Genomic DNA, 26,191 nt, shown 5'->3' with positions numbered 1-26,191 from the left:
ATTGGCAAAAATTGAACATTTTTAGAAAACAAAACTATAATCTTTACAACTCTAACTCAGGAATGAAAAATGATATCACAATTCTGTGAGTTCCATATAATAGTACATATAATATATGAAAATACAGCTTTAGCAGAACTCTTGTACACAACGTATCAAATGACATACTGAAATATGGCATACTGAATTTGTCCGCTTTGAATGATCTAATGGGTGCCGTTTATAGAACCGTGATATACGTTCTTGATGCAGAGTTATTACTTGTAAACTTCGTGCTTCTATTTCTTTCAAACTTCCGAATTTTTGAAAATATGTTCAGCAAAATTCAGGCCATAAATTGAAATTCCGCTTCCAACAGTCACTAGAATTTAACATTCTCTCTCAAATGCAACAACTTTCATTAAAATCGGTCCAAAGGTTATATCAGAAAAACGTCTTTGCGTTTTACATGTATTTGAATAGGCCGCGTCGGAGTTGGGTCCGAGCTAAAGCTATTTTACTGAGGTGTGTGAGTTGTGGGGGAGTGCAATGAAAACACTAGGGCGTCGTTTTATTTTTTTTTTTATTAAGTGACGCATTTACGGGTGCGTCAAATGCCGACTACGCATCCGCAGATCTACGAGCAGTTTCGAGGAAACAAGGCGTGGCGCCGCGCCTCGGTGAGCTGTCCGTGGAACAATAAAACAGCCCAGAAAGCGTGAGTGCGCGGGGAACTAACTTGTCGCGACTCAATCTTATGAACCTCTATAGCATATCATTCTTATGCGTTGCTTTGAGTTGCCTTTGTTCTTCTGTTACTCTAGGTTAAGATTCGCGAACAAGTTTCTGAATGATTATCGGTAATATGCTTTCTCGTGCGGTTACAGCTACGAGTGAAATAGAGCTCCGCTATCAGGTTGCTTTGCTGAAGGATAGAACGAGTATCGGTTGCTGCAGGTAGACGTAGCCTTGAAAAAGATGCCGGCAATTGCTCCGCCCGATGCTCCGTGCTCACCCCTCACTCATTCCATCAGCATCCGACCTCAAAGAAACCTACGTAGTCCCAGCTTTAGTTCCGAGCGGAAGCGACGTGACTGCCGTCTGCTACTGCTTCGTGGCGCTAGGGTTTCTAGAATCAACGTTTAAAGATACTAAAAAAGGTATCTATAAACGCCGGCTAGAACTAGAGAAGTGAGCGTGCTACAAGCGAAAATTCAGGAACCGGAAGTTCCGGAAGTGGAATTGTGGGGAAACGAAAACCCCATCAGGGGTAATTGCGGAACCAGAGTTGGTGTGAGCGAAGAATCCGGAACCAGCGGCTCACATCAAAGGTTGGTCCTACTTAGCAAAAGCGGCAGCGGCACATCGGTTGCGAGTCTTTATGTCAACCAAGCGGCTGAAACTAGCTAGCAGTGTAGCTAACTTGCATCATTGAGCGTCGAAGTATGGGCAGTGGTACGGCAGGTGCTCTACTGTCTCATCACGCTCGCAAAAAGAGCACACCGCGCAGTTGGCCATTCCTATTAAGAATGAACAGGCATCCGTAAATGTGACGCCCAACCAGATGAGACGCAGCAAAATTGTTTCGCGATGGGAGAGTCCAAGTGGCCGGCAAAGTCTCAAGTTAGGGTTGAGAGAGTACAAAAGGAAGTTGGGGAAACCCGGTGGAATTCCATCGTAAAAGTGTGATGTGGCGAACATGCGATTGAAGTTGCCGTCAGCATCCGTTCTCGGTAATGGTACAGGCACCCGCTGATGTTGATGAGCCTAGCGTGCAGCTTCACCTGCACTGTCGCTGCCGACAATTCCACGGTGGCTCGGCGATAAGTGAAACAGAATGTCGTGTCCTTTCTGGGGCGCTTGGTGATGAGCGTGCGTTATTTCCTACACTAGCTGCTCGTGTAAGCCATGACGCAGTGCAAACTGCAAAGTTTGCAAGACTCCTTTCGAATCGCAGAAAATGGCCCAACGATTTCCCGAGCACGTATTTGATTTCACTTTGAAGAGCCGCAAGTTATTCTGCTCTCGACGTCATAATGTGAGAAAACTGAAAGTGCAAAGAGACCGCGTACAGCTCCAGCAGAGCAGTCATAATCGGTGGAGCCGTCCGTTTAAATGTGTGTGCGGTCAAAATAGGACTCGTTTGGTAGAAGCAGAGACAAGTGATACAGTGCTGGCGGTGACAGTGTACATTTTCTGTAGATATCCTCAAACCTTGTTGGTGAAGGTATGCAGATGTCAGGATTGCCGGCTTCCGTATTCTTACGCGCGCTGGTGGCCGTGTGACGCCGGACGCCCAGATGTGGTAGCTTTTTGGCGAGTGCCACTACAACGAGATAGAAAAGAGTCCAGCTCAGAACTCCTCCTTGCGGGACACTATACGACTAGAGCAACGCCTACTTGCTGGACTATAATCTGTAACAACGAACACATATATTCTTGAGGGATAGCTCTTAATTAACCCATCAAAAGAAGTGGCCTCCAATTTCTGCAGCCTCAACAACATCGAGAATGGCCTTATAAGGTTACGTTGTCGTAGGTACTTTTTACGTCTGAAAATAATGCCATAGAGAGAGGCTTCAAAGATTTTTGCTGATGTACGCCGGTCACAAGATCAATGACGCTACTGGCAAGTGCGATCAGCCGTTCAGATGTGAGGGCCGTCAGATACTTTCCAAATTAAAAAAAAAAAAAGCACCAGGCGGCTACACCTCCAATCGTCGGAAACTATACTGTCACGTGTCTTCAAAGAGGACTGATGACGTTTATTGAGGACAGCTGGCTCTTGAAAAATAAAGGCGGTGGGACCGGGCTATCGAGTGGGCGAGGGTAGCACGCGCACTTCTTCCTTCTTGTCCTTACTGCCTCTTCTCTTCTTTTGAACTGCCCCCACTACTGGAAGTGGCATTTGCCTCCTTCCTCGAAAAGAGAATCGGCTCGTTGGTTAAGAAGCGGTGTAAGAAAAAAAACAGAGAAACATAAACGTGGTTAAGGCAGATGCTCGCGCAAAGAACACAGTGACCGCTACAGGAAGGACACGAGTACAGCAGAGTAAAAGCGTGACGTGCAGAGTCTTAAAGAAACAGAGAGGTAACCACATTAGCTGCACATATGAACGCAAATAAAAAAAATTAATAAATGAAGATAATATAATCACGAAGGCGCTACACATGGTTTCATGCGTACGACGTGAACGATGTCAGGGCTAGGTTGTTGTCTAAGCCATGTTTTAGCAGCACCCACCGGAACGACTTCGTAGTTCAGGTCAATAATGCGGCGTAGCACCTTGTACGGGCCAAAATACCGGCTGAGCAACCTTGCACTAAGGCCACGGCGGCGAACAGGTACCCACACCCTCACTTGGTTGCCGGAGTTGTAGCATACTTCTCTCTGGTGGATGTTATAACGCCTTGCATCCAAGTCCAAACTTTATTAACAAGATATATCCAGGAAGAGAAGCACCAATCAAGTGCGAGAAGTGTAATGACATCATTGCTCTGGTTCACATGCTTTGGCAGTGTCCTGTGTCTTTCACAGACTGTGACAGGGAGAGACACTGGGGGCGGCGAGTCCTACGCAGTGGAGTTCTTTTCGATCAAGTACAGGCCGTCCAGAAGGCCCACATTACGGCTGTAAGGTTAAACCTTACTGTCCTGACGTGGGAGCCGCCTGCGTCAATCTAAGGGTTGATCTTCAGGACAATAATAAAGTTCATCATACCATAGCATCTGTGTGCTGCTGCTGACCGATGTGCAGCCGTGCAAGCTGGCGAGCTTTCTCAGCGCGCTGAGCAAATTCTTCGGCGTCTGTAGTCAGACGCCCGTCGTCTTGACATGGCAGCATAGCGCCTAGCATCGTCTGAACTTCGCGGCCGAAAAGGAGACGAAATGGTGTAAAGCGCGTCGTTTCTTGTACGGCGGTATTATACGCCAAGGTCACGTAAGGCCTTGCGACTAAAGTCTGGCGTACCTTAGACGAACCTGCGAAACGTGTCCTAAATTCAAGCAAGAGCTCGCACAGTGCTGCCTGGTTCTCTTTCGATAGCTCTGAATTCAGGCCTAGATCCGTCAGGCCTAGATTATTTGAAGATATTCGGAAGACAGCACTGCGCTGTCGCACCTAGGCGCCCGAAAGAAGCATAAGCCACCCCGTCAGGACCTAATTATGACGACCATCTGCACGCATCCAAAGCCGCTTGAAGTTCTTCGATGGTGAAAGGCACTTCCATACTTTGATCTCACGCGACAGGAACGTCATGTAGCGAGAGGTCGGCGAGTAAAAGAGCGCCGCCACTAACCTTTGAACAAAACTCACCAGAGACCTGGAGTTCTGGATGACTTCGATGTAGGGCTGGCCCTACATCAAAGGGGCGACTTTGTTGTGGAAGTGAGCGAAGATCCTGAAGAGTTCTCTACACGGGCGATAATGGTCCGACGATTCGTGGAAACTCTTCCATCGTTGGTCTTTGTTCATCTGTCGCTAAACTTTTTGAATGCGTCTGGCTACCCTGAAGTCGCAAATCGTATTCGTGTGCGTATGCCGCCTTTCGGCCCACATGCTGATAGCCTGAAGCCTCTGCAATTCTTGGTCGAAAGGCGCGCGTTTTGTGGATGTTTTGCATGTTCGCGTAAAAGCTTTACGGGCTTATTAGCTCATGCCTTCGAAGGACTCCGGAGTTTCATGTCTACACTTATCCTTACAGCCTGTAGGAAGAAGCCATCTGCGGTAAAAAGCTTTAAAACAGCATCTTCTTCTCTGTCCTACAATTGTCCCCAGTACGCCGTCAGTAGTAGCAGACTATCTTCAACATGCTGCACAATCAGCCAGGCTAACATCTCCAGTTTTTCATTAACGACAGCATCTCCGTCTACATATAGGAAGAAAATTTCCGTGAACGCAGGCATGACATCAACACACTTGTAACCTAAATATCACAAACCTCAATGCTACACAGCACGCTTTCACAACTCTACGCGTATGAGAGGGCATTGTTCGTACGAGGCTGAACCTGTGTTCATTTATAGACACACATGAGTCTCAAAAGAATAAGCTGCCCGGAATCGACTCTGATATGTAAAGTAAGAACAGGCCTGCACTCCTGTAATTAAGGATTAAGATTGGCTGCGCTGCATTTGCACGTTGCAAATTAATGCGACCAAGTGGGTGATATAGAGCTCTTTATCTAGACGTATAAGCGCGTCTGGACAGCAGTACAAGAGGATTTCCTCACGAGTGTTCAAAACAGTTTCTCCGGAAGGATCGCGAATGGTGCTCAATGTGGCGTTGCGCATGCTACTCGCATTTCGTTGAGAGACATAACTGATCTATTCGCGGTGACATATTTCTAAGACGGAAAGAAACTCAGGCAAAGCAACAGACAACCAAATCTGTCAAGCCAAACCCGCATCTAGCAACCTCCCAACCACGGCCACCATTGCGCAAAGTTTCAGAGCACGCGATAAACAGAAAATGAGAGCGTAACCTGGAGAAAAGCAAGCGTCATCTACTGGCGGATGCATGCATCGCCACTTCCTTGAACGCAAACGAAGGAGGCGAATCCCGTAATTAGGGCGCACTGCCAACGCTCTGTGTCGTCACCGCACTGTTCTCCCCAGTTCCCTGTCTGTGCTCATCCAAGCACAAACGCGCATACGCTGGTGGTCTCGTGAGCACGCGCTGCAAGACACCAGAAGATGGAAGTTGCCTAACCTGTCCTCAGGAATAGTTCGCGCTGAGTTGGCCCGGTAATTACCACTCGCGGAGCTGAGCCAGCTCCAGAACTGGCCTCGAGCGGCCAGTCGCGCACCAGTTTCGCGTGTATTCGCGGGCGTCTTTCACGCTCGGAAGAACGCGTTTATGTGGCACGTATTGAGCAACAGACAAATTTCTCATTGACGCTTTTCATCTAATTTTAATATTTGAGAAGATGAATAATTAATCAAGACTAATTATCTAATCTGGCGGAATGCAAAAAATAATTTACCTCCAAGCGACGGGCAAAATAACATTACCTTGGTACTCTCAGGCAACGTAGCATTTGCATGTTTTTAAGTCTTGGTGCATTATAGTTGGTACAACTTGCATATGTTTCGCTGGTCAAAATGAAAAAGGAAAAAAATAAAACACCGTACTTGTGCGACCTTGCAGGATCAGAGCTCAATTTACAGAAATGCTGACTTCTTTTTCTTTATTTATTGTGAGCAGTTGCATTTATGCCTGTTAAAAAAATTATGCGGTTTTACGTGTCAAAACCACTATCTGATTATGAGGCACGCCGTAGTGGTAAATTCCGGAAATTTGGACCACCTGAGGTTTTTTGACGTGCACCTAAATCTAAGTACACGGGTGTTTTGGCATTTCGCCCCATCTAAATGCGGCCGCTCATTTTTGCTTGTAATTAAGGCCCCACTAAAGACGTTGCCCAGATACAATCCTTTATAACACTTCTATAGAAAATTTTAAACAAAAGCCTACTTCTCCCAAACAACCTTAACTTAGCGTGAAGAACAGTCATTATATTGTCACGTGGTGGTGACGTTAAGAACACAGTGGCGATACTGTGAAAGGCAAAACTAGATTTTATTGGGCGAACCTGTGCCCACAAAACAGGCTACACTTATAGCACAACGAAAGCGGCGAACACAGTCGGCGATCGTCGGAAATCTGATCAGCGGGTCAAGCGCGTCGGCTTTTATACAGAATCGTCGAATGTTCCAGACTAATCGTTGGGACCCGCGTGCCTTCCACAAAGTTCTACACCATTCGCGTCAGGCAAATAAATCAGATAACACAAGGTTCCGCGACAACAGACTGCGGATAGAAGCATCGATAACTTTCCAGAAACTTCGGATACATGCAAGCGCGTCCCGCGCTGTGCGATAAGATTTGTTAGACGGCGAAACGTGGTCGCCCGATAAATATAAGTACACGTGTCAATACCCCCCTCTTAAAAAGCATCGTCCCGATGCTACAAATATAAGAGCGAAACACAAAAGGACACTTATTAAACATAATTAACAAAACAACGAAAAGAAACCAAGTCCAAAGGTCAGTTACGCGAAGTCCCAAAGTTCGTCAACGCTGGTGGTACGGCTTGAGTCGCACAACGTGGACAACTTCAGGTCTTGAGCGGCGTCGCTGTGACAGCGAAATGCCGTCTGGCACGACCTCATAGTCTAGTGCGCCAATACGTCGGATGACCTTGTAGGGTCCGAAATAGCGTCGCAGCAGCTTCTCACTGAGTCCTCGCCGGCGTATCGGGGTCCATACCCAAACACGGTCGCCGGGCTGGTACTCGACGAAGCGTCGTCGGAGGTTGTAGTGTCGGCTGTCGGTCCTCTGCTTGTTCTTGATCCGCAGGCGGGCGAGCTGTCGGGCTTCTTCGGCGCGCTGGAGATAGCTAGCGACATCAAGATTTTCCTCGTCAGTGACGTGCGGCAGCATGGCGTCGAGCGTCGTCGTCGGATTCCTGCCGTAAACCAGCTTAAACGGCGTGATCTGTGTTGTTTCTTGCACCGCCGTGTTGTAAGCGAATGTTACGTACGGCAGGACGGCATCCCAGGTCTTGTGTTCGACGTCGACGTACATTGCTAGCATGTCGGCGAGGGTCTTGTTCAGGCGCTCCGTGAGACCATTCGTCTGCGGATGGTAGGCAGTTGTCCTCCTGTGACTTGTCTGGCTGTACTGCAGAATGGCTTGGGTGAGCTCTGCTGTAAAAGCCGTTCCTCTGTCGGTGATGAGGATTTCTGGGGCACCATGTCGCAGCAGGATGTTCTCGACGAAAAATTTCGCCACTTCGGCTGCGCTGCCTTTCGGTAGAGCTTTAGTTTCAGCAAAGCGGGTGAGATAGTCCGTCGCCACGACGATCCACTTATTCCCGGATGTTGACGTCGGAAACGGCCCCAACAAATCCATCCCAATCTGCTGGAATGGTCGACGAGGAGGTTCGATCGGCTGTAGTAACCCTGCTGGCCTTGTCGGTGGTGTCTTGCGCCGCTGACAGTCTCGGCATGTTTTGACGTAACGGGCGACGTCGGCGGTCAGACGCGGCCAGTAATACCTTTCCTGTATCCTCGACAGCGTCCGGGAGAATCCGAGGTGCCCAGCGGTTGGGTCGTCGTGTAGGGCGTGCAGTACTTCTGGACGCAGCGCTGACGGTACAACAAGAAGGTAGCTGGCGCGGACTGGTGAGAAGTTCTTCTTCACCAGCAGGTTGTTATGTAGCGTGAACGAAGACAGGCTACACTTATAGCACAACGAAAGCGGCGAACACAGTCGGCGATCGTCGGAAATCTGATCAGCGGGTCAAGCGCGTCGGCTTTTATACAGAATCGTCGAATGTTCCAGACTAATCGTTGGGACCCGCGTGCCTTCCACAAAGTTCTACACCATTCGCGTCAGGCAAATAAATCAGATAACACAAGGTTCCGCGACAACAGACTGCGGATAGAAGCATCGATAACTTTCCAGAAACTTCGGATACATGCAAGCGCGTCCCGCGCTGTGCGATAAGATTTGTTAGACGGCGAAACGTGGTCGCCCGATAAATATAAGTACACGTGTCAATATTGCCTCATATCCGCCAAATGTGATTTCCGTGGATGTTGTAGTTTTACAGTACAGCTATAGCTAAATTCTACACCGTTTCTTGAAACGCACTTATACGGCTTCAAAGTTCTTGGATAAGTATTTTACTGTCAAGACTCTGATTAGCCTACACGCTTTGTACTTTGCCTACATATCACCCATACCTGCTCAGCTACTTTCGTGCAATACGAACAAGGTGACACGTCTAATTCACTAAGGACATCGTAGGCAACTCGTATAGAAGAATAAACTTCATTTGTAAAAGCGAGCTGACGGTAGAATACTCATAGGTAGGTGGCGTCCCTAGTGCAGGATGCCGTGGCCCTGAGGCACGGCCTTGATTCTGGTCACAAAACGATGCCGGTCTTCAGGGCTCGAGCTTGTCAGCAGGGTCTTCCACTGCTCGACGGCTTATCGGGTGATGAGTAAGATGGCTGAGCGCACAGTCCCATATAAAGTGCTGCAAATACAAGCGCACCTTCTGCTCACCGCTTAGTATAACGTACAAAAATAGAAAACCGAACTTCAGTAATAATTTTCGAAGCTCATAATCGAGCGGACGACGTTACTCTTTGTCTAAACATCACCCTTAACATAGCCCCTATTTCCATTGAACGTGAATTTGGTGTCAAATACAGTCCTCTCGGAGAACTATTATGTACCTCATGGAACGTATGAAAATAGGCAGAGAACAAGTATTGCGTAATTCTTTGCGAAGTTCATATTTGTTCTTGAAGTTTTTAACTTTCAGCACTTATCACCCCTAGCATGGCGCCTATTTCAACCAAGTGTGCACTCAGTGTCACGTGCAGTTCTCATACGACTTAGGCAAGCATTGTGGATAATGGCCGTATAACGCTTTCAAGCGCTGGCGTAAGGAATCTTTCGCAATACTTGTAAAAAAGTGACGCTGTTAAAGCTTTGCCCACACATCACCCATAAAAAGCTCAATATTATTTCGAAATATTATCTTTGTACCACATTTATTTCTTTCAATACATTGTGAAAACTTCCGACGCGGTTCATAGAAAACGCCTGTAAATCTCTGGAACGTTTGCATAAGTAATCTTACATAACGAATCTAATTAACCTATATAATTTAAACTATTTATTACAAAGCCCGCGACGTGTTTTCTAATTCAACTAAATACAAACAATATGCCAAGTTTAGTTCGGCGAGGAGACGTGGAAAAGTAACTACGTGGTTCGTATATAAGACGCATGAAATTATAGAAAAGGGGGTATTCAGTAATTACGTTAAAAATACAGGATTCATCTACACACTTCAAACTTTCGGTAGAGGTCGCCCATAACGTGACCCGCATTTTCTCCAGATGCCTGTATTGTTAATAATAATCACGTAAAAAAATTAATCACCTTGAAGCTGTACAGAATCGTAGCGAACGCTTCATTTTTTTTTTCACTCCCGTCTTTCCAGTGTTTCATCTATAAAAACAGCGTTACGGCTTCCGTCCCTTTCTTTACTCAGGAATATAGCACGTCTCTCCTTACTTCATAAGATTTACTATCATAATCTTCGTCTTAAGCAACAATTACTTTCCCACCCTTCATTCATATCATCTCGTATAGACCACCGTTAGAAAGTGTTTGTTCGTCGTTGTGACACTAACCAACACTTTCATTCTTTCGTTCCTCAAACTCGTGATGATTGGAACGGCTTGCCCACCTCAATGGTATCTAGTACAGACCGCTATGACGAAAAATGCGCTTGAATATGTTACCTAATAGTTGCTTTGTGCGTGGCTTTTTTTTATTTATTGTTACCACTCCCTTCTGTAACGACATATGGGCCCCAAAGGTATTCAAATAAATAAAATAAATAAATATAAACCTCACAAAGAATGAAACAGAAGCAGGAAAGCAATCGCCTTCGAAATGTATCCCCAAGCCTACCCGCACAAATATTCATCATGATTTTTTTCCTGTACTTACAGCTGCGGGTGAACTGGAATTCATACCCGAGACCTATAGTGAAGAGCTGTAATGCGCAGAATAAAATATGTGTCACACTGAGCATGATGCAACAAGAAATATAATGGCTCTTTTTGCAGATGCACCCCTTGAATTCCAATCATGCTCATAACCTTTGATCAAAACTACCACGCACTCATCCAGATTACGCGTTTCCGTCGCGGCGAATTTTTTGGTGTCATCTTATTGTCGCCTGCGATCGGAAAAAGAAGGAATGATCGGAGGAGGAAGGAATGGTATGCTAACTTCAAAGGGACATCGGGGCCCGCTTCCACCACAAGAAAACACACTCTCGCTCAGTGTCATTGCGTTTGCTTCGTTCATCTGCAACCACAGAAAAAAAAAGAAAAATAGAAAGATCGTTGACGAGTAGACCAGCACCATTCTACAACACAATACATTTCCCTAAATGAAATTGCAATGACGGCACAGAAAAGTGAAGCGCTGAGGGAGCCAGCAATAACGCGCATAGTTTTGCCGGTTGAAGCTGAAGGAATTCGGAAAGTGATTTTCCTATTACGCGTGGGCCACTCACCGACCGGCCACATAGCAGCTCTCTGCATATCCATTCGTGATCAAATTTGTCTTTAATCTTCCGCCCCGTCGTTTGAATCCCTGCACCGAGGATTGGTGGGCTGCTCATTCAGCCGAGAGCCTTTATGTCCGGGATATTAAAAACGGGACAATATAGACACCATAATACGCAGAGAAACCTCCCGCCTCTTCCCAGATGGTGAAATTTCATTCCACTGTGGTTTTCTAGCGCAGGCAGCCGACAGTCATTCTGCCAGCTCTTTGTCAAATATGGTTTGAAAGGAAGCTGGCCTTCATTATTTTGAGCTCTTGTCTTGAACAGAGCTCATACCAGCATGAAAGTGCCACTATTGTGTGTCTTTGTGTAACTTCATTCAGACCACTTTGATATCCTTAGTGTGCGCCTTCGTTATATATTACTTGTAAATACTTTCGAGTAGAACCAGGCCGCCAATGTGTTCTTTCCCTCTCTACAATTACTCACATTGTGTACGTAAATTTATCCTAACTGCAAGTGCAGGAAGATACGTCAGCAGCGACAATTATTTTCACATCTCAGCTCCGATTTGCAATATTCTGTGCAAATCGCGTTGGCGAATTCATGAATGATACCTCCAAGCTGAAAAATTTTAAGCATCAGGCAGTTTTACTTTCAAAATGGTTTTCAATCAACTTCCTTTTCCCCTTATATCACAGCTAATAAGGAAATGTCTCATTATTCATTTCCGCGTCGTCATGCTTTCCATGATATAAACCAGTCACATCATTTTCTGATGCAATCATTTGCAGCGTGCAGATACTTATGATATTAAAGCAAAAAGCCGCATAAACTGTGTTGTCTTTCAAGTGCGTACACTAAGCGGAATCTTGAGACTGATTGTGCGGTATATTGGTGTACCTGTGCAGGGTAGCCAACCGGCACTATAGATCTCGCTTCGCCCTGGCTTTCTGTAAAAGCTTCTCTCTCTCTTTCTGGGAATGGTTCTGCCATTAATTGCAAGTGAAGTTTAATTAGTAAACATCAGCAATAAGCCGCATGACGCTGGACCTCGGTGAATATATTTTGCTACCTCCCAGCACAGTACGCAAGATGGGAACATTGCCGTGAGTAGTTTGACATCACGTTATCTTTTTTTAACGGCAGCGCAAGCGCGCTCAACAAACAAACAGCTCAAGAACATCTATGTCGCTACGTTCTCCCATGCTGCTGCAGCTGATTATTATTATTATTATTATTATATATTTATTATTATTATTATTATTATTATTATTATTATTATTATTATTATTATTATTATTATTATTATTATTATTATTATTATTATTATTATTATTATTATTATTGGAATCTCCTTTGAAAAGGGGCGGGGACAAACATTCACCTAGACTGCCTGAGTTAATCACGTATACTGTGCATGTTTTTCACTCTAGCATTCTTGTATATATATCTCCACTTTCCTCTTTTTTCTTTTTTGAAAAGTTCACTGTCTCCCTTGTATCGCTACTTACGGCTGTAACACATTCGGTCATATCAATTTCTCCCTTCATTTCTTCCACCAATATAGTAAACGTCTCTTGCTTATATAGACTGCTGACCGGTTGATTCTTTGGTCCACTTTAAATACAAACGCTTCTGGAAAGTGTACCTTGCCTCCGGGTCTCACTCGGTGCATACCTTCGTATTTCACTAGGATGTGTTGAGTGGTCTCGGATTTTTTCCTGCATCACGCACATACCTCATTTTGTTGTCAATATCTGCTCCGGTATGTTTCTGTCCTTAGATAACCATCTCGAAACCTCACATAGCAAGGCATTGTGTTTTGTGTTATCGTACAGAATTTCCCTGTTAATTTCTTTCTTCTCATTTTTTTAAAATCTGCATGGTCATTTTTGTTTACATTTCTTTGCGTCCCATTCACTGTCGATTTCTCTCATTTTCGTTCAGATGACTTTTGGTTGTCTGTTAACGGTTTTAATTACCCTGTACTTTGTTGCCACCTTTCTTGACCTCTTCTTCCATCCCATGTCCCCGCTTTTCAGGTACAGATACTTGTTCACTTTACCCGCCCATTTATTTTCATGCATGTCCCTGAGACTTTCTTCAAAACAAATTTTTCTCTGCGCTTCTTTGACTTAAGAAGAGGTCCAACCTATGTTACTCTGCGCTGCCTCATTTCTGGTTTTACCGTGGGCTCCCAAAGCCAACCGGCCTACTGATCTTTGGTTAACTTCCAACCCCAACAAGATTTCCAACTTGAAGCACAGAATGGCATTTGCGAATGTTAGCGCTGGCACCATTACTCCTTTCCAGATTCCACGCATCACCTCATATTTGTTATGGCCAAACTGCTTTATGTTTCATTATTGCTGCATTGCGCACCAAGATAATCTGCATTTTCAGATTATCTTGGTGGGTGCTTGAGTAAGTCGCATCACCTCATATTTATTATGGCCAAACTACTTTATGTTTCATTATTGCTGCATTGCGCACCAAGATAATCTGCATCTTCAGATTATCTTGGTGGGTGCTTGAGTAAGTCGTTCCTTCGTCTATGTATACGCCGAGGTATTAATATTTCTTGGCAGTGGGTATGACTTACTGTTGAATTTACACAACGTAACTACTCGTCTCTTGATTAAAGATCAAATTTCCCGATTTCTATGGGCTACACTTAAAGCCTATATTTGGCGCTACGTTGCCACAGATATTCGAACGTGTATGTGAATCTCTTGGATGGTCCGCTAGTAGCACTATGTCGTCGGCATACATCAATCCGGGGACTTTCCGTTGATCCATTTGCCCATTACGCACGCAGGATAAATCAAGCCCTAATTCACTGTTTTCCGCTCATCTTTCTATGCCCTTAACATAAAGGAGGAGGAGTAGATTTTAATGAAGAGAAAGGAGGAGAGGTCGGCCTGGAGAGCGTGTCTCTAGCCTGCTACTCCTCACTGGGGAAAGGGGAAGTGGGGAATACAGGGAAAGGTAGGTGGCGGGTGATTATGTTATGGTACAATGAGATACTATATACACGTTGTCCAATATGCGGATGCGCACTGAAGACGCAATACACGTAAGAGTAATATTTTCCATACAAAAAGTAATCTTGACACAAAAAGTTACTGCGGAAACACGTTTCGCACTCACTGCACGTTTCACAGCTTCTAGAGGCGATCGTCTAAACCAGTCTCACTTAAAAAGTTCAAAAGTGATCTTATGCCCCCCCCCCCCCCCCCCCCCCACGTTGGGTACAGTCAACACTCCTCCACGCGCCCAAAAGCTTTTCTTCTGAAAAGGGGCGGGAGTCCAAGCAGTCAACAGTAGATTTGAGTGTTCTTCGTTCGGCCACATATTGAGGGCACACGCAAAGTACGTGAGCTATTGTCTCGAGAGTGTGACAGACGCTACATTCAGGGTCCCGTGCTTGTCCAATCTTGTGAAGGTATGGGTAGGTGCATGCCACACCCAGCCGTAATCGATGAATGAGTGTTTCCTGGCTTCTCCGCAATCGAAGTGGAAGCCGGAATTGTAATCCAGCGTCAAGTCTATGGAGGCGCTCTTGTCGATGTTCGGGGTTGTCCCAATGTCGCGCCATAGAAGTTTTGATGGAGTTATGGAGCAAGGCGTTAATGTCATACCGGGAAAAATGAATTTTTATAATCGTTCCGTAAGTGTGCGCCTTTCTTGCTTCCGCGTCAGCCTGTTCGTTTCCAGCTATTCCGCAATGGCCAGGAATCCACTGCAGCACGATGGTATGCCCGTAATGAGACGTCTCAGCAAGCAGAGACATTATGTCGTAAACCAGAGGACTATATGCAGTTCTATCATTCATATAATTGCTTATGAGTTGCAGTGCTGGTTTTGAGTCACAGAATACTGTCCACTTCTCGAGACTCTGTTGCAGTATGCAGCGAACTGCTTCTCGAACTCCGGTCAACTCAGCTGCTGTAGACGACGTCCTGTGTCCTATCTTCAACCGTTGTGCGATCCCCATTCCTGGTACGCGTGAACAACGGAGACCGACGAGATCGTTGCTTCAGTCTTTGGTGAACTACATTACATTTCCGGCCTTCTCATACAATTTCTACTCAGTAGTCTCTATATATCCCTCAGCAGCTCCATAAAACCGTCATCTATACCTTCTTGCTTGAGAATAACCCATAACAAGTGCTATCCATAAAGGTCTATTCTGAGCTACTGAAATCTCTATGCACTTTGTTAGTACAAACATGTCATCCACTTAGTGTCTGCATGGTCTGGACCCATTCTGTAGTAACCCTAGTGCACAATGTTTTTTCTCACCCACTTTGACAGTTCTAATTTTATGACTCGCATTCCCATTGTATATGTCACCGACGTTACCCTAACTGGCCTGTACGAGCTCGTCTTAAGCTCATCACCTTTGCCTTTGTAGATGAGGTTCATCTTGCTTTCATGCCATCCAACCGAAATTATTTTCGTTCCCATCACTCGCTTCATGGCATTAGTCAGCAGTGCCTTCATCTTTGGAATGAGATTTTTTAGTAACCGTACTGGAATTTAGTTGGGTCATGCGGCCATTTTCCTGCATCTATATAATCACTGATTGCTATTTGTCGTCATGGGTCCTTCAAATGAATCGGAGTGTGGCAAGTGTCGCAGTACCTTTAAGGACGATGACCAATTTATGGAATGCTCGGAGTGTTCAGCCTATTATCATATCGGAACTGCATGCTCCGGAGTTTCTGAGAGCACGTACCGGAGTAAAGGGGAAGACTATAGGAAATCTTGGCGTTGCTCGTCATGTCGTAAGGGCAAAGTAGGACAGAGCTCGTCTGTGCCAAAGGAAACTGATGGAAAAATAGCCACGATGCTGGTCGAGATAAGCAGGAAACTTGATGAATTACTGCCCCTCAAGCAAACGGTAAACGATATTGAGGAATCGGTGAGTCTATTATCAACCAAGTATGACAAAATTCTTGAGGCCGTTGCGAAGCATGACAATGACCTAAAGGCGCTCAAGAACAAAGTTTGCAAACTAGAGGAGCAAAACATGAGCGCAGAATTGCTTTCAGTGCGCTCCTCGATAAATGAACTTGAGTACCACAGCAGAAAACTAAATATTGAGGTTCACGGTGTTAATCAAGACAACAACGAGTGTCTTATAGATAAAATGAATGTCATTGCCTCAAAACTGCAACTTGCCCCTTTGACTGAACAAACTGTTACCTCGATTCACCGGCTTCAGACCAGAGGCGACAGGCCTCCCGGCATTATCGTACGCTTTTCCAACCAGTCAACAAGGGAACAATGGCTGAACAAAAGGAGAGTTTTGTCAGGTGCTCAGCATGGAATGTTTATCACGGAAAACCTGACTGCGCAGAATCGAATGCTCCTAAGAGCTGCGAAAGAATGGGCGCGTATAAATAATTTCCGCTTTGCATGGCACCGCGCTGGAAAAGTGTTCCTAAGAAAGAGTGAGGGCGATCGCGCACACTTGATAAAGTCGCCTGCTGATCTGGATAAGATCGTTTTTTGAGCATGGGAGTGAAAGTAAGTTGCATTTAAAATGATGTTGGGACACTCGAATAAAATGCGTTCGTCGGATCTTCATGATAATACAAGCTCGCAGAATGGTGGATTGATTAGATGCATACATATTAACTGCCAGTCAGTGAAAAATAAAAAGGATGAACTTGACATTTTTTTCAGCAGCCTAAACTAACGTTTTCATTTCATAATGCTTTCTGAAACGTGGTACAGTGATTGTACGGTCCCCTGGTGTCCACCAAAGTACGAGTGCTTTGCAAGATCAAGAATGAACTCACGCGGTGGCGGGGTTAGCCTAATCGTGTGCGATTCATTTAATGTGAACTGTGTTCAAGAGTTTTCTTGTGTTAACGATGACTACGAGGTATTGTCTGTGTTACATGCGCGCACTGTTTATTCTGTTATCTACAGACCACCGCGAGGTAATCTCCAAGGCTTTTTTCTCTTTTTTGAGAAATTATTAAAATACATTGTTGAATTACAGTATAAATTTATTTGTGGTGGCGATTTCAATATAAACGTGATGGTTGACTGCAATATCACACGTGATTTTGAATTGCTTTTAAAAACTTATGGGTGTTCCAATGTTATCAATACTCCTACCAGAATTACCTGTGATACCTCCACATGCCTTGACTTGTTCATTACTAACTACGGATCAAACAGTGTTCAATGCGGCACTATTTCATACAGCTTGAGTGATCACATGCCTGTATTCCTCACTGTCAAACGGAAAGATAAAAGATCACCAGAACGAGTTTGCTTTTCGCAAATTATAACTGAAGAACGGCTAGAGTGTTTTCGCGATGACTTAAGTCACGTAGTGTGGGACAGTGTTGTTGCTGCTACAAGTGCTGATCGTGCTTACGAGGCTTTTCTGGAAACGTTCATTTCTTATTATGTTAAACATTTTCCTTCCGTTCCTAAAGTGTCCGCTCCATCAAGGATACGTAAACCCTGGGTTACTGTTCAATTATTTAAAAAGATAAAAGAAAAGGCTAGGTTATTCAATAAATTCATCATATCTCGGGATCCTGATGATTTAAGAGTGTTTAAATCATTTCGAAATGGCTTAACTAAGGAATTACGTGCTGCGAAAACTGCATTTTATAAGCAATCCTTCGCATCTTGCAGCCATGACAGCAATAAGATATGGCATTGGCTTAATTCTTTGCTGAATAGAGTGCCCAATTCAGCGGCAGGGCTGCGAATAATTTATGATGGAGCGGACATACCTGACGAGAAGTTGGCCGACTGTTTTAATAATTATTTCACTAATCTACCTAAACGCAATGTGAATGAAAACGCCTGCCGTTTCATTACAACGAACTGTGTGCATTCAATTCTTTTGCGTCCAACAAACACTTCAGAAGTAATTTTACTGTTCTCCGCACTAAACAATAGCAATTCCTGCGATGCTGATAACATTAAAATCAAGCCTGTGAAATTTGTAATAGATATTATCGCTCCAGTACTAGCCCATATTTATAATATATGCCTTTCTACCGGTGTGTTCCCGTATAAAATGCAGATGGCAAAAGTAGTTGCATTGTTCAAGAAAGGTGACAAAACTGCCCTACCTAATTATAGACCTGTGTCTATTCTCCCAATATTTTCGAAGTGCTTGGAAAAAATAATTTTTTGCAGAATATCAGACTTTCTGGACAAGCACAACTTGATAACTAAGCATCAGTACGCTTTCCGGAAAAATATGTCAACACAGCTAGCTTTGCTTGAACAGAAAGAACTAATTCTAAATAATTTTGAGAAACGTTTGCTAACATTGGGAGTATTTGTCGATTTTTCAAAAGCCTTCGATTCTATAAATCATGATCTCTTGCTTAGTAAGTTAAACTACTACGGTATACGCGGCAATGCGCTTGACTTGATTAGGTCGTATCTTGGTCATAGAAAGCAGTTTGTACAAGTAAATAGCTTTAAATCTGAAGTTCGATCGGTCAATGTAGGTGTACCCCAGGGCAGTATTTTAGGGCCCCTCCTCTTTAATATCTTTATTAATGATTTAGTAAACATTGATGTTGATACGCGTTACGTAATCTATGCTGATGACACTACGTTATTCTTTTCATCTAACCGCCCTGCCGAATTGATTATAAGAGCTAATGCAGTTTTGAATAAACTATACACATGGTCATCTGACAACGGTTTGACTATCAACTCACAAAAAACTAAGGCGGTGTTATTTCGCGCTAAGAACATGCAAATTACTCTAGAGGAAGATTTGCTAATGAACAATTCTAAAATTGAACTTGTACACTCGGTAAAATCGCTAGGTGTATTTTTTGATCATACTATGACGTGGCAGAGCCATATAGATTTTCTTGCTAGTAAGCTTTCACAAATCACTGGAATATTTTATTCCTTGAACTATCTTCCTCGCTTTATTAAGTGCTTGTTATATAATTCACTTTTTCTCAGCCATTTAAATTATTGTTGTTCGGTCTGGGCTACCACTTCTGACACAAATATCAACAGGCTGTACATACTGCAAAAGAAGGCTCTTCGCGCTATTTGCAATAAACCATACGATTTCCCTTCAGCTTATTTATTTCATAAACTTAACACACCGAAAGTACAGGCCCTTTTAAAGTATCGTTTAGTGCTTGCGTATAAAAATGAACAGAAAAAGAACATCAACTACATTACTTCTATGGCTAACTTAAGACTACACGAAACTCCATACAGCACAAGAAAGCCAGAGTACTGGCACGTACCAAAATCGCGCACAAACTATGGATCACAAATGCTGTGCTCCAGACTACCTCGGTTATTAAACGATCTTATTGTTAATAAAATTGATATTGCAACTTGTTCTCCTCCTGATATTCTTGATTTTTTCTCTCATGTGAGTTGTACAATGCCTGTGTGCTTTTGAAGTGCAGTGAGATTTCGTGTTTTTGCTTGCTTGCTCACATCTTGTTTTTGTTGTATTTTTTTTTTCCTCGCCTGATTTGCGATGCGTGTGCATGATATGTTGTAATGCTTGAATATGTGTGTACTTGGGAAAACTGTATTTCCGCGCTGCTGCTCCCTTATTTTCTTTTTGTATTTTTAAGGGTATTTGGGGCTAGTCAAGCTGCTACGAGCAGCTTTTTTCCCCACTTTACCCCCGCAAAGCTGTATTTAGTTTTTTGTGGAAATAAAGCATACATACATACATACATACATGTTATTAGGGCCATTTTCTTCTACTCTCTTCCAACAAAGTTTATATGCTAAATTTTGATCTCTCCGGCTTCTCCATTGCTGCTCGATCTGGTTGAGTCTGAACTATGCTTCCTTTCCTGCCGAAGTTATCCCTAGTAACGTCTCTGATGTACAGCCGTGCTTGAAAACCAACGCAGCCCTCTCGCATCGCGCGTTTTAGTTCAGTCATTCGGAAAACGAATAGCGCGAAACAAAAAGACAATGCATGAAATTAAACACATAGAAAGGGACGCCAGCTCTGCCGCTTGTTTCATTGTGAACAAGGCTCCCGTGGGGGAGCCGAAACGTAAATAACCATTTTAAATCATTTTGGTCGGTGTCCAGGCCTCTTCCTTTTGTGCATGCATCATCCCGACCAGACGGGCTTCCGTCATACTATCAACTTTAAACACTTCTTTGAGCGAACTGATCCTCACCCCCTGACTGCCTATATTGTGCGCCACCTCAGCAACCTCAGCACCAGTTAAGCAAGGGAGGCATTACAATATGTATCACGAATGCAAGTCAGGCTTTGTACTGTCAGCACCGCTAGAAATGTAAACAGAGGTGTGCGGGGCTTCGATGCAACTCAGTCTGGCAACAAGTGAAGACAGCAAAGGTTTATGAACCCATCTGATGTGTTTTAGGAATGTGTATAACGTGTTTGTGGATAGCCTGCGTTCGTTGCCCCTGATCCTCTCTCTTCACATTTCGACAGCGGAAATTATTGGTTTCCCCCAACTCCCGCTAGTACCCCTACATTAAAAAATTAGGTTATCGGGTTTTACGTGCCAAAACCACTTTCTGATTATGAGGCACGTCGTAGTGCGGGACTCCTGAAATTTTGACCACCTGGGGTTCTCTAACGTGCTCCTAAATCTAAGCACACGGGTTTTTTCTCATTTTGCCCCCTTCGAAGTGTGGCCGCCGTGGCCGGGATTAGATCCCGCGACCTCGTGCTCAACAGCCCAGCACCATAGCCACTCAGCAACCACGGCGGGTTATCCTTACTTGCGACCACGGCCGCTGGATAAAAAAAAAAGAAAGGTGCGGCCTGCCACGTCAGGTGGGCTGCGATGGGAGCGAATGCCTCAGCCGTAGTTGAATTCTCGGGTGGGCCGAAGAGCGCTAGCTCTCGGGGACAGGACGCGTTAGTTTCCACGACCCGAGGGCGTTCGTAGCGCGTTCCTCACGCATTTTCTGTGCCGAACCAAGAGAGCAGTCCCCGACTGGTGGTGCTGGGGCGGATCACAGCGTTTTCGTTGCAGGCGGCAGGCCGCACTCTTCTTTTTTTTTATTGCGAAGCAATACTACTTTAGGTCGCACTTTAGCCCGTTCCGTGGCGAGGCGGTGGTAGGCACCATTGACCTTTAGCGTGACCTCGCTGCGTGACGTCACACCACGTGACCTAGAGTGACGTCACATCAGCTGTGTAAAAACGGGGCCCCATCTCACGCCGTCGCGAGGCGAGGCGGTAGCCACCAACGGCGGCCTAACTCCCGCTCCTCTCACCAGGGGCGCGGCGCGGCGCCCGAGTCATCCTCGCGTGTCGCGACATCAGCAGCGGCCTCCTCGCAGCCGCCGACGTTCGGCGGGTGTCGAGCATCGAGAACGTCGTCATGCGCTACTTGGACCTCTCGTCCTTCAGCTCGATACGGGCGTTCGCCAACGGCGTGCTCAAGTACGAGATGCACCAGGACGTGCTGGTGCTTAGATGATTCACTGTAAGCCGTAACACTAGCATAACCCAAGACTACCACCAGCCATACTACCAGCTGATCCGAGAATAACACACTATTGCTTCGCAATCACCAGGCTTAACCAAGCTAAGCCACGGCCGTTTTTTTTTTTTTTTTTTTTTTTCCAGGGGCCATGTTTGCGATTTTGCCCACCACCTGAACTCTCCCATCGCGAAACAACTTTCTTGTGTCGCTTGTTGTTGGGTGTCGCATTTTACGAATGCTCACTCATTCCTCGTTGGGCGCTCTCTGCCTTTCCTGTCAGTAAAATTTATTTCTATCATTACTCGTTGGAAGAGCCATGAGCACCGTATGCAAATTTTGAGGGTCTGATAAGTACCTTCTGCGCCACTGCCGATCCTTCGACGCTCAACAATACTCAGCGACTTGGATAAGACACTGCTTTGAGCGGTAAAGATCCTGGGATGTTGCCTTTTATGCACAAGGCCACAAATGCCTGCGTTTCTTTCACACCCATTACTTCTTTCTGTTTTTACTTGCTAGGTCTTTCAGTTTGGTCAGAGGAGGTCGCTTTGCTAGCTAAACACGTAGCACGTTACGAAAACACGTTAAAATATTGAAGCTCATATATTTGCAACCGTACTATCCCCACGCCTTACTTTGGCATCATCGTGTAGAGAAAAGAAGGTATTATATTACTCTATCATGTGTGTATCGCTTGTGCAGATAGCACCGTTCTCGCGCCACGCATCACGCTATCGGAGCTAAATTAGGCCTCGCATACGGCGTTCAGGAATGCCTAGCTCGGTAGTGCGTTTGTCCATCTCAACAGACATGATCCTGTTTGGGAGAGCTAATATACCATAATAATAGATGTGGAGCTCACCAAACTCGCACTGGCACTCATCAGGAGTTATAAGGCCTTCAAGTGTGCAATCTGTTGCAGAAATTTCACGCTTGATCGGCTACGGCTTCCCTGTGGTCGACACGCACGGTCCAGAAATGGCCTCAAAGGACTTTGACAGCAAGACCCAACCCACTTCACTAAGGCGGGACATGTCCCTCTCCATAGGGATGGCAAGCGCGGGTGATTGAGGCAAGTTGAGGAGCCATAACCACCTACGAGCGAGGTACCCTCTGGCGGCGCAAGGCAGTCTCGTATTCCACCACTAGGACGTTCATTTCTTTACACTAGTGCCCGAACACGCTCTGAAAAACAAACTGGCCCACTGGGAGTAGGAAGAAAACACAATTGTAAAATTGAACCGTAAAGCCCCCCCACCAGCCGCAAGATATGTCAGGCAAGTAAGTTTTTGTCTAATGCGCGTGCATAATTTTAACTGGGTTCTGGGTTACGTCTTACAGCCTACCAGATATTTTTCTCTTCACTAGCCTCTGTTTTTCTTGCGAGCAATGCTTACTGCTAGACAGCGCTGAGGGCAGGGGCGTAGCCAGGAAGGGGGGCTTATGGGGCTTCAGCCGCCCCCCTCCCGAAATTTTTTCCTGCTGTCATGCACCGCTGACCAAAAGAACCGCCGGCGCTGGAAACCGTTCTCGATTTTGTCTAGAATGTCTTTTCATGCTCGAAAAGACATTTCACCGCGAACATGGCGAAATCGGGCTGGATTTCACGGCAACGCCCATGCACCGGGAGTCACATAACTCAAGGTGCCCCATCCGGGCACAAAGTTTCAAGGGCGTTTCGATGGCAAATGGGCTCGTCGCGGAATCTACGGAGCACACGGATTTCAATTCTCAAACTTTTCATGCGAAAGATGCACTGACATTTCCAAAGTCGTGCTTCTGATTTTCAATTACGGAACTTTGCGGGTTTAATGTTGTTATAAACACGCCAAAGGTGCACTCAGTTTTCTATAGTCGTACATCGGACCAGACGATGAGACAAGCCAAATGAACACGCTATCAGACAAGTTGACAAAGCACGCAGCGAGGTCCGATGGGACGAAGCATTGTGGTGGTTCATTTGTGTCGTCGTGTCACAGAAAAAAAATATCAACATTGTTTTCACCTGCGCCAAAGCATGCATATGCATGTCGAGACACTAAAGCCAGCAAAAGTAACTATGGTCTTATTTATTTTTCTACTTTGACTTTTATTCGCTAGGATACATTGAACCTCTGCTTTTTGTTTTCGCTACCCTACCCGAGGGCTGCCAGAGCCAGCCAGAGCGCATGCATTTTTCTCGTGTTGCGCCGAGCATCGCGCGGCGCACTTCGGTGCGCGTTTGGTTTTCTCAAGCCAAGTGGATTTTGTAAGGATTGGCGTCGAGCATGAAATAAATGGTAGCTGGCCCGTGCCGTCGTCCGACTCATTCACGCTGAGGAAGTTGTTGAAGAGAGGGACTTGTTCTCATCGAGAACGAGGAATATGGGATTTATTTACAATATCTATATGAAGGGTGGAGAACGTTACAGTTCATCAGTCTAGCATGATTGAAAGAGAATGCACACCGAAGAGCCGGAAACGGCTGCTTAAAAACACTATCCTCCCTAGATCCCTAGGGGATGGAAAACTGCCGTTCAACCTTCGACCAATAGGAGCGTCCCTTGCAAAGTCACCGTCGACGACCCGCCTTTGAAGGGCGGGTCGACGACGGTCGACCCGCCCTTCACTCACTTCCGCACTTTGGTTTCACTGAACACACCGATGTGAGAGGGTTCTTATAGACAGAGGTCCTGACCACTGTTGAAAGGAGGACGTGAAAGTTGCAAAGACGATCCAAGACGGGGCCAAAGCCATCATGCAATAACCCCCAACAAAATTGCAAAGGTTGATGAGCTCGTCAGACAATAACGAAGGATAAGCATCGATGAACTGGCAGAGAGAGAGAGCAAATGATAAAGGAAAGGTAGGGAGGTTAACCAGGACTGAGCCCGGTTGGCTACCCTACACTGGGGAAAGGGAAAAGGGGACGGAAAGATTAAAAGAAGAAGAGAAAGTCTACTGGGTATATCGTTCGGTCACTCAGTTCGGATCACAGACGCTGACTCAATCCAGTTGCCTTCAAATATCGCAGCAGAGCTTTTGTGGCCTTTGTAGCTGCGATATCCGAGGCCATGGTCCCAAGATCTTCTTCAAGGTGAACGGTGTTCTATCTAGCTGATTGAGAGCTGTGCAGAGGTCATGTCTTTCGTTTTGAAAAGATGGGCAGTAGCACAGTAGATGTTCTATAGTTTCCTCGGCACCGCAGGCATTACAGTCGGCGCTATCAGTCATTCCAATCAAAAACGTATATGCATTGGTGAATGCGACGCCCAAGCGTAAGCGGCACAGCATTGTTTCTTCATTTCGCAGAAGCCCTGGTAACAGCCGCAGTTGCGTAGAGGGGTCGAGGGAATGCAATCGTTCTTGGGTGAATTCAGGTGTGTGCCACTTCTCTAATGTCATACGATGTGCTACCTTCCTTAAGTGTTGGGCTGCGTCGGTCCGCGATAAAGGTATAGAAACAAGGGTTGCTCCTTCGTGTGCTTTCCTAGCAGCTTCGTCAGCGAGGTCGTTGCCGGAGATACCGCAGTGGCCAGGCAGCCACTGAAAAACGACGTCGTGTCCTTTCGCTATCATACGATGGTGCATTTCTCGTATCTCCGACACTAGTTGTTCACACGACCCGCGACGAAGAGATTACAGAAGACATTGTAAGGCCGCCTTCGAATCGCAGAATATTGCCCACCGATTAGCGGGTTGGTTGTTAATGTAATCAACGGCACCTCGGAGGGCAACAAGCTCCGATCCGGTCGATGTTGTCATATGAGAAATCTTGTATCGGACGCTAATTGATCGTGATGGTATAACCACTGCGCCGGTGGAGCTGGTCTGAGCGGAAGAGCCATACGTATATATGTGGACTCGGTCAAAGTAGAAAGTGTTCAAACAATCCAGAGCTGCTTGCTTCAGGGCCAAGGTAGGCAGGTCGGTCTTCTTCCTTATCCCTGGAACCGTGAGACGCACTTGAGGTTGTTCTAAACACCACAAAGCTGAGGTTGAACGTGCTGAGGGTGTGAAGCCCGATGGTAGACAGGCACGATGGATGCTGACCTCGTTGGAGAAGGACGCCTGTGGTCGTCGTTCTGGCAGGCAGGCAAGAGAGCTTGATTGCATGCGTGAAACATGACGAACATGGGCCCTAAGCGTGTCGATGCTGATGTAAGTCGCGATCGGATGGTCTCGAGCCATTATGATGGTTCCTGCTGTTGAGGCGCTCCGCGGAAGTCCTAGGCAAACACGTAGTGCCTGTGCTTGCACGCTCTGTAGTTCTCGAAGATTTGACTTGCATGTTTTAGCAAGCACGGGAGAACTGTAACGTAGCAATCCGATGAAAAGTGCTCGATATAGCTGTAGCATGGTGCCCACTGAGGCTCCCCATGTTTTCCCGGCGATAAACTTGAAGACATGAACAATAGATGTGAGCTTCCTCTTCAAGTGGGCAACATGAGGGCTCCAAGAGAGGTCCCGGTCCACAATGACACCCAAAAACCGATGATTTCTCTTGTAGAAGATAGGCTGGCCATTAATGCACACTGGATAATGAGACATTGGTTTTCGTGTGAAAGCGACTAACGCACATTTTTCTGTTGAGATGGTAAGGCCCTGTGTGTGAAGATAGTGAGATGCCTGTGTTGCTGCTTTCTGCAGCCTTGCGCGA

At 45.6% G+C, this 26,191-nt stretch overlaps 1 long non-coding RNA gene across 2 annotated transcripts in view; it reads right to left on the bottom strand.

Annotated features, from left to right (window-relative positions):
- Positions 1-2,158: 2,158 nt before the first annotated feature.
- LOC140217116 (uncharacterized) overlaps positions 2,159-26,191 on the bottom strand; it is a 164,758-nt gene continuing 140,725 nt past the window's right edge. The window contains exon 3 of one of the 2 annotated variants that reach the window (XR_011893620.1): positions 2,159-2,305. This is a non-coding gene — a long non-coding RNA (uncharacterized lncRNA). Of the gene's footprint in view, positions 2,306-8,847; positions 9,026-26,191 lie in introns of those variants that run through there. The other variant, XR_011893619.1, reaches the window with a different exon arrangement.

This window comes from Dermacentor andersoni, chromosome 4 (genome assembly GCF_023375885.2).
Source record: "Dermacentor andersoni chromosome 4, qqDerAnde1_hic_scaffold, whole genome shotgun sequence".
NCBI classification, from domain to species: domain Eukaryota; kingdom Metazoa; phylum Arthropoda; class Arachnida; order Ixodida; family Ixodidae; genus Dermacentor; species Dermacentor andersoni.
Note: the sequence above shows the minus strand (reverse complement) of the source record. Positions and strands in the feature narration are given on the sequence as shown.